The 7,615-nt window shown below is 45.2% G+C and overlaps 1 long non-coding RNA gene across 1 annotated transcript; it reads left to right on the top strand.

The window, feature by feature from the left end:
* The first annotated feature begins 1,104 nt into the window (after positions 1-1,104).
* Positions 1,105-6,588, top strand: LOC134169613 (uncharacterized). The gene is made up of 3 exons (XR_009966950.1): positions 1,105-1,199; positions 2,380-2,485; positions 3,682-6,588. It is a non-coding gene; the product is annotated as an uncharacterized LOC134169613 (long non-coding RNA).
* The last annotated feature ends 1,027 nt before the right edge of the window (positions 6,589-7,615 follow it).

Genomic DNA, 7,615 nt, shown 5'->3' with positions numbered 1-7,615 from the left:
ATTGCTATGGGGAGGAAAACCTGGGTGCACATCCACCCCGGTGTAAGTTAGAGCCGCCTCTGGATGCTGTGGCACATCTCAGCCCCTGTGCCTGCCCCAGGCTGGCCACACACAGGGGCTTCAGGGCTCTTGCAAGTAATGCCTGTGTGATCTCTGTGAGCTCACGTTTGCACATGCAGAATAAACCCATGTGTTTGCAGAGCATGATTTCTGCAATGGCACACAAGAAGGTTCCCTTTGCTTGTAAAGCATGGCTGTCAGTCTGGCTTTCATTTATCATTCATGGGTAAGAATAGGGGATGCCTCATAGCACCCCAGCATCAAGCACTGACAGGTCTGTGGTGCAGAAGGCTGCTGAGGACCTGTTCTCTCTTCTGAAACGAATGTAACATCTGCACATTAAAAATGGGCTGAACAGTGAAGGGCAAGACAGCACATCATGGTCTGAGACCTCATTCTGACAGGTCAAGGCTGCCAACCAGCCCTGCTGGCCACCACAGCCGGGTGGCAATGCCAGGCTCTGCCCTTTGTGCCTCTTCCAGTGAGGTATTTCCTCACCAGGTAATTTCTTCAGTGATTTATGAGGCAGAGTAGACTCCATGTTGTTCTTCCATCACTGACCTGGCTCTACAGATAGAGCAGCAGTACTGAGTGTCATTGGTGGTATGGACAGACATGTCCACACTGGTACTGAAGTGCAGAGCGAGATGCAGATGCTTGTATTCATCACATGTATTAATTTTTGTGCTTTGCTGCTGAATCTACCCCTCACATTTTTATATTTCTACCATATAGAAAAGTTTGATTCTTTGCTCAGAAAGAAAGTAAAAACCCCAGAAAACACCAAAAGTATTTCAACTTGGATGCTCTATCAGTGCTTTTCTCTGGGCTGGCCTCTCCATACGTGTTGTCCATGAAGGACCACAACTGATTTGTCATCAAGTCACACATTTCCTCCCTGGGTAATCCAGGGGGCTGGGGGAAGAGCTCTCAGGTGGAGCAGATAGGCTTTGTTTTTGTGCCTTGAATCTAGACCACCTGATAATCATTAAGCACCATGAGTTTATAAAAGGTTCCTCCCCAGCTCAGGTGGATTGTGGTGCGTGAGGAGCTCACTTTGGAGGCTGGCAGAGTGAAGAGCCTTTCCAGAGGAGGAGGTAGCTGTGGGAAGAGGAGCGGCTTGGGACCAGGGGTGGTAAGTCAGGGTGCTGACTGCTTTGGTTTTCCTTCTGCTTGAAATAGCTTGCTTCCCTTTGAGGTTCAGTCTCTAGTTGTGGAGTGCTGAGGAGGAGGAGAGGGCTTGCACCTGGGCAAAGCCTGCTTAAATATGAAGAGGTCTTCTGGTCTCTCAGGGAATATACCTGGGGAGAAGGGGCTGTGCTTGAACTCCTGCAGTTGAAGCAGCTTTCAGTAGAGCTGCTCTATGTGATGCCAGGGAGGTCAGATATTGACCTGAGTTTGTAATGACCACCCAGAAGGGATTTACAAGTATAAAGTGCAGCACTGGCTCTATTGCTAGGTGGCAATGTGGTGTGTGTCCTGGTGTGCTTTCTTTCTGATACGTTTATGCTGGGAAGAGGGGGCTGAGCTGCAGTTCTAGTTCATGTGCTTGATTTGGGGCAGGGCAGCTGGAAGTGGAAGGGCTGTGTACTCTGGCTGTAATATTTGTAACAGCTTCTTCCTTCTTTGTGTTTTGCCTGTCTGATGCTTTTCGGCTGTGGAGAGATAACTTCTGAGGAATGTATAATTGCGTGTTTCAGCTGATCAGGAAAGCTTATATGAAAAAGCAAACCCCACCATCTAGGGGCTTCTGCTGTTGGCTAAGACTGTGTTAAAGCCACCAGGTAATCTCGGAGCAGGTCAGATGAGGTCTTGCAATGCTTTGTGTCTGCCTGGTGGCTATGTGTGTGATGGGGTGGCCCAGGGGAGGACTATGGTGTCCCTGGGGACACTTGGCTCTGCAGTGTGTGATGCTGATGTGCACAAGGGCACTATAGAGAAACCCCATGTCTCCTGGGAGGAGCTGAGCCTGCCAGGGTGCATCTTGCTCCTAACAGACCAGCTTCATTCAAATGGAGTTTTGCTGCATCTTCTGAAGCTAAATTTAAGAGACTATTTGCAAAGAGTTGCCTTTATTTTTAGCCCAGAACAGTTCCTCGTTTGCTCTTGTTGTGCAGCTGCATGTGCAGCTGTACTGGGGTGATAGAGGGAGCAGTGTGGGGCTGGGTGTCACTATGGCTGTGCCCAGTTCACGTGGGGGTTCTGAGCTCTTCATGGGCTTGAAGTGGGGAATGCCTTTAAGACTCTTTATTGAATAAGTCAGCAGGAGCTAAAGGACTGAAGGGAAACATGGTTTGCACATGGGGCTTTTTTAAGAAGTTGTAAGTTCTGTGGAATAGAAAACATTTTTCCTGTATTTGCTCTCAAAATGGAACTGCCGTCAGCTCAAATATTTTTGTGATGCTTCTGTAAATAAGGTTCACAGGTATGACTGATACAGCAATCTATCATCATGCCAAGCGGCTGCTCCACTCTGTGACTGCAATTTGATCCTGATGCAAAATAACTCTTTTAATATATAGGGGAAATAATCATAGCTTGTTTTCCCACAATATTCCTTCTCTGGAAAGATAAAGAAACTGAATCCTTCCATCAAGCCATGTTTCCGCTTAATTAATGCGTGCTGCAGACCCTTTGGAGTTGCCGTTCCCAGGCATGACAAAGATGAGCACAGCAGTGGATGGCAGATGGGTCTGACACAGATAGAAAAGCATAGGGGGAAAAATTTACCCTTTTCTTTTTGAGTAACTGGCCATCCTCAGCAGTGCCTCTGCCATGATGCTGCTGAGATAATCTATCTTCTACAGCCTGAAAACTGGTAGGGTTTGAGACTGACAGCGTGGAAAATAGGAACTGTCTTGGCATTGAGCGGGCTGGCAGGGAAACATCTTCCTGGGGGTGGGATTGACAGGGCAGTAAAACCAATTACCATGGCCCTGGCCTCGGTTTGCCAGGGCTGTGCTTATGCAGACAACACTTCTGATTGCAGTGGCTCTGCTTGAGCCCAGGTGAGAGGCTCCCATATGTTGAGGCTGCTGTGATATTGCTGTATGGAGTCACTTTGAAGTAATGCTTCTTGCTGCTGTGCATTATGTACTTGAGCTGTATTCCAGTGCTGAAGTGATGCCTGGAGGAACAGTGCCTTCTGGAAACATCATTCCACTCCTCTGTCTTCTGGAAAGTTCATTGCTGCCTTGACAAAATTCAGGTTTTATTAAAAATGATTAATGTCTATGCATTTAATCAAGGAGTATTCACACAGCAGTGGCTTTACTATAATAGCTTGATTTTAAACAGCTTGTGTCCTGATGCGTGAGGTGCGTTATGTTATTTGACAGCAGTGACATTTATATTTGTAATTACTAAATGGTGGTAATCCATTGGAAAGCCTGCCCCACTTGAGGGAACAAAATGGATGGAAACGTACAGCAGTGAAAAAGCACAAAGTGCCACCATACATCAGGGCATCCTGAGATTAAAAAAGCCAGGGATGACATTTTCCCACCAAACAAAAGCACATCCATGTTGCCAAATAAATTGCTGACTTTTAACTGTTTCTTTTGTATTCATGAAATATTCTCGTCCTGCTTATTGCCTGACACAGTTACGTCTTCATTTCAGAGCACAAGAGCATCTTGAAAGCAGATGATGTCATGTGCAGGAGTCATGGGCCTCCCGGGGTTTGATTACAGAATGCTGAATAATTGGGCAAGTCAAGCTGGAATAGAGAACCCAAATCTGATATAAATCTTGATAAATTGGTAGGGGAAAGATGTTTGGAGCTGCTGTTTTTAAGGTGCTGAGAGGTAGGATAAACTTAGCTGGCACAAGCTATTTTGAAAGTGGCATTAGACTATTAACACTTTGCAGATATGATCTCTCCTCCTGCAAGAGGGAGCTTTATCAATGCATCTTCCATTGGGGAAGTAGGGAAAGGAGATGTTGTTAGGCCTGCTGGTAATCAGTGGTACTTATCACCCAGTTAACAAGAGCTGTTGGAGGAAATTGCTACCTGAATTGTGCACATGTAGTAAGAACAGGGAGATCTAAATGAAATCCATAACTTGGATGATTTGTGTCACCCACTAGGATGCCTGGTGACACTGGGCTGCTCTTATCCCTGTCACCAATCTCCTTTTCTCATCTTCACGGGTTATTAGAGCATTTTCAGTCCAGTTTGGGTCTCAGTCTTTGCTGCACAACAGTTCATAGGAGAAAAACAGACCTTGCTGGACCTGCACAAGATGCAGAAAACCTCCTGCAAGAACTGCTCCTCTGGAAGATTTAACCCTTTTAATCTCCATTTGCCCTCCAACAACCTCCGAGTTGAGTGCTGAGCATCTGGCTTTGGTGCAAGAAGCATGGACAGGACCTGGGGACCAGGCAAACCCAGAAGCATGTGGGAGAGGCTTTTCCATATTAGCTGGATTATTAAGGTGAGACAAAGTTCTAATGCTACCCCAGGTCATTGCAGGATCTGACAAGGTGGTCTTCAGAGCAGGGGGCCAGCACACAGAGAACACAGGTCCTCTGCTGTCTCATGGTGCTAGAGCCAGGCCTTTAGCAGTCAGCATAGGTGCTGCTCAGGACTTTGATACATCTGTCTATTGTGGGTGTGTGATTCTGCCAGAAAGAGTCTGTAAATGCAGATTAAAGCTATCTTGGTGCACAAGGGAGCTGGGCTTGCCTAGCTGTGATGGTGTACACCCATCTTGATGGTGTCTAGACATGAGCAGAGTCTTGTGTTATTGCAAAGCTCCAGTTGCTGTAAATAACAGTCTTGTGACTTCAAGTTTGTGTTGCACCTGGATTTTTTCCGATAGTCATAATAGATATTTTCCCTTTCCTTGTGTATTGGATATATCTCCTTTTCAGGTGGTAATTTATGCTGATTGCAGCTCATCAGTCTTGCATCTTGCCTGCCACAGGGTTTCTTATACTTTCTAATTTACTGGAGGAAGAGTGTATTGACAGTTCTCAATGAATTCCGCAGTACAGGAGGTGCATGTGGTGCCGAATCCTTGCAGAACAGTGAGTTCCAGAGAGTCAGACAATGCCTAATGGTTTTATACTGATGTAAATGCTTCATTATAATAATCCAGCAATGGCAAAAGTAGTAAAAGACTTATGGTAGTCCTCTTGTTCAAAATAAAAACACTATCAAAAATAAGCAACCTATCTATCATCTTGCCATAAGTTCTTTGATGATAGCACAATCTGTCCTTTAGATGACACTGAAGTTCCTCTTCCCCAGTGGTTTTCTAATCAAATTTTGCTTTCAGGAATGATCTATAAACTCTATCAGTATTTATGTAAAAAGAGGTTGATGATTCAAGAAGAAATGAAATATTTAGGTAAGACTAATCCTGAAAGCATAGCTGCTTTAGCTGTAATTATTCATCTTATGACATGGAAGTATTTGGTTGGCTACAAACTTTTCCTTTGGAAAAATCTAGTTCCATTGGAGTTTAAAATATTAAAGGGAAATAAAAAAGAACAATTTTTAGATAGGAACAATCTGGAAATAGAAGTTAATGGCATTTAAAACAAAGGTAAAATGCCACATGTCTGGCATGGGAACAAAAATAAAGCTGTGTTTTGAAAGTGGTCCCTGACCATATGTGCATACTTAGTGCAGCTCTATGGTTGCTGTCCAAGATGTCCCTGTAGAGCAGTAAGACAGTGCAGTCACATTGCCTTTCTCAGTCTGGGAGAGATGCTCTGATGGTCCTTTTCATCCTGGGATAGATTAAAACTTTAAAGGCAAGAACTGCCTGTAGGGCATCTTCGCAGCAAAGAAAGTACTGGTCTCTCTAAGGTGCCCTTTGGAACCTGGTGGGTCCCCTTCATCCCATGGGTGCTAAATCCTCGTGTTCCTGTGTCATTCTGGGCTAAGGCCACTGCGGAGCTCTTCTGCTCTAACAAGCATCAGCATGTGCCTTGCTCTGCCCATGATGCAGAGTTCTGTGGCTGGCAAGTTTTGCTTGTCTATAGTATTTCCATACTGAAGCCTGATCGCTATTGTGGCAACCTTGAACTTTTGTGGTTTGTCATCTTCCAGATGAAATGATTCAGTCTGGCACAAGGCTGGTGAGGCACTGAGCTGATTGTGAATGTGTAGCTTGTATCAATAAGGGAAATTAAATAATTCCTCAAAACCATGCAACGTGTCAGTTCTGCCGCAGTTCAGTCAGCTCTTTGTTTTCTTGTTGGCTTTTTATAGTTGAAATTTCCTTAAAGTGCATTGTGGAAATCATGCTCTGCTCAGTTTGGGGTGAACGGTGCACAGGCTGGGCTTGGGGCTTGAGTGGGGTGAGTGACTGGAAGGGATCAGTAGTCCTTCAAGTGCAAGGTCCTGTGAATCCTGCTGGGAAATAGATATAAAGTAAAAAGGTTTTAGTGAGCAACTTAATGTATGAAATTAAAACCTACCCAGGTCTCAGGCACACAGATCCTTGAGAGCACATTGAATTCCTATCTTGTGAAAACCCTGAACAGGGTTTCAAAGGAGTACACGGACATGAGGCGAACAGCACAGAGCTCAGGTAACTGTACAATAAACCTGTGGTCTGGAAGATGCACAAAGTATCTGTCATATCCCTACAGATCTGGGGATTAAAATACAGCAGGTCTTGGAGGTTACGAGAACTCCAGCATGAGCTGTTCTATCTCCTGGGGTCAGATGTGCTGCTGGCATTTTTTGGTACCCAGCTGTTGTGGTTTAAACCCAGTCACCCACGCAGTTTCTACTCCCCACCCCCACTCCTGGAGGGATGGGGAGGAGAATCGAAAGAATCTAACTCCCATGGGTTGAGATAAGAACAGTCCAGTAACTAAGGTATAACACAAACCACTGCTGCTGCCACCAGTAATGATAATGATAAAGGAAATAACAAGGGAAGAGAGCATGATACCACCCGCCGAAACGTGCCCTACTGAGAAGAGAGTTCCCTTCTGGGTAACTCCCAGTTACCCCCCTGGGCATGACATGCTGTGCTATGGAATACCTCTTTGGGTCAGGTGTCCTGTCTCTGCTTCCTCCCGGCCTCCCCTCCTCCCTGGCAGAGCATGAGGCTCACAGAGTCCTATGGCCAGTCTAAACATTACTGAGCAGTAACTAAAAACATCGGTGTTATCAGCACTGTTCCCAGGCTGAAAGTCAAAACACAGCACTGCACCAGCTACTAAGAAGGAGAAAAAATGACTGCTACTGCTGAACCCAGGACACCAGCCCTGCCCTTTCATAGGCAATCTGGGACTGGACTGAACAGGCTGGGTAGATCCTGAAGATGGCAACTTCCCTGGCTTAAACGCCTTACAATGCACCTGATTTCTGCTCCTTGGCCAAACCCTTTTGTGATGCAGGAGGGTGCTGGAGTGGAGATAAAGGCCTGAGGATTTTATTAGACTAAATATGAATGATAAAATTGCATTAGCATTCCTGCAGTTGTATAATTTAATGTTAAGATTCTATCAGTTTTATCCTGCCCCTCTACATTTTTAATTTTTCAATATGTTAAAGCTGCTTCTCCCCTTTTCCTTAAAAACTTGCAAT

Source organism: Pezoporus occidentalis, unplaced genomic scaffold (genome assembly GCF_034315485.1).
Source record: "Pezoporus occidentalis ecotype Australia unplaced genomic scaffold, CSIRO_AGI_Poc_V1 ctg11, whole genome shotgun sequence".
Taxonomy (NCBI): Eukaryota; Metazoa; Chordata; class Aves; order Psittaciformes; family Psittacidae; genus Pezoporus; species Pezoporus occidentalis.
This window is presented reverse-complemented; position numbering and strand designations above follow the sequence as displayed.